Genomic DNA, 1132 nt, shown 5'->3' on the forward strand with positions numbered 1-1132 from the left:
GGAAGGATGAGGGAGGAGGGGAAGGGGAGATAGAAAGGAGAAGGGAGAAAGGGGACAATGAGGAAGAAAAAGGATGAGGAGGTCCTCATGGCGGCGGCTCCTTGGGCAGGCGTGGTGGTTATTGAGCTATGAGTCTGGTGAGTGTGCGCTGAGTCCCGACCCGGCCTCCGCATCCCCCCACCCCCCACCAGCCTCACACCCCTGATGCTGTGCGGGTTCTTAGCCCACCCCGGCCGGGACGATGATGAAGTATTGCCTGAGCCAGAGCGTGCTCTGGAGTTTCTGGGACCAAGTGTTCACTGCCTTCTGGCAGCAGTACCCGAATCTCTATAGCAAACATGTCTTGATGGAAGACATAGTGCACTGGGAGGTGACCCCTGACCAGAAACTCCTGTCCCAGCATCTCCTGACCAAGACCAACAGTATGCCCTGCTGGGGGAGACAGACTGTTTCCTGCCAATGTTGCTCACTCGATGTACATCCTGGAGGATTCTATTGTGGACCCAAAGAACCAGACCATGACCACCTTCACCTGGAACATCAACCACGCCCAGCCGATGGTGGTGGAGGAACGATGTGTTTACTGTGTGAACTCTGATAACACTGGCTGGACCAAAATCTGCCAGGAAGCCTGGGTCTCCTCTAGCTTATTTCGTGTCTCCAGAGCTGTCCAGGAATTTGATCTTGCCTGATTCAAAATAAATGTGACCAAGACAATGAAGGCCTTCGAATATATCTTGGCCAAGCTGCAAGGTGATGCCCCTTCCAAAACCCTTGTGAAGACAGCCAAGGAAGCCAAGGAGAAGGCAAAGGAGACGACAGCGCTGGCAACTACAGAGAAGGCCAACGACCTTGCCAGCAAGGCCGCCATGAAGCAGCAGCAGCACTTTGTGTAGCTAGCCCAGGCCCTGGTGCGGTAAGACACACAACCACCTGGCTCGATTCTCTCTGCCTTTCCCCCCTTGTACTTTATTATGAAAAGTCAACTTCCAGCCCTTTCTACTGTCTGGGTGGTGGGTTGGGGGTGGGTGTCCTGTTTGGCCTTCATGGTGTAGCAGGCACATTGTCCCCCTCTGAGCCGGGCCTGCCTGTTCCCATGTCAAGGAGCCAAGAGCAGGCACAGAGCGGTGGC

The 1132-nt window shown here is 55.0% G+C and overlaps 1 pseudogene; it reads left to right on the forward strand.

The window, feature by feature from the left end:
• The first annotated feature begins 241 nt into the window (after positions 1–241).
• LOC100685032 lies at positions 242–896 on the forward strand (annotated as a pseudogene).
• The last annotated feature ends 236 nt before the right edge of the window (positions 897–1132 follow it).

Source organism: Canis lupus, chromosome 10, assembly GCF_011100685.1.
Source record: "Canis lupus familiaris isolate Mischka breed German Shepherd chromosome 10, alternate assembly UU_Cfam_GSD_1.0, whole genome shotgun sequence".
NCBI classification, from domain to species: domain Eukaryota; kingdom Metazoa; phylum Chordata; class Mammalia; order Carnivora; family Canidae; genus Canis; species Canis lupus.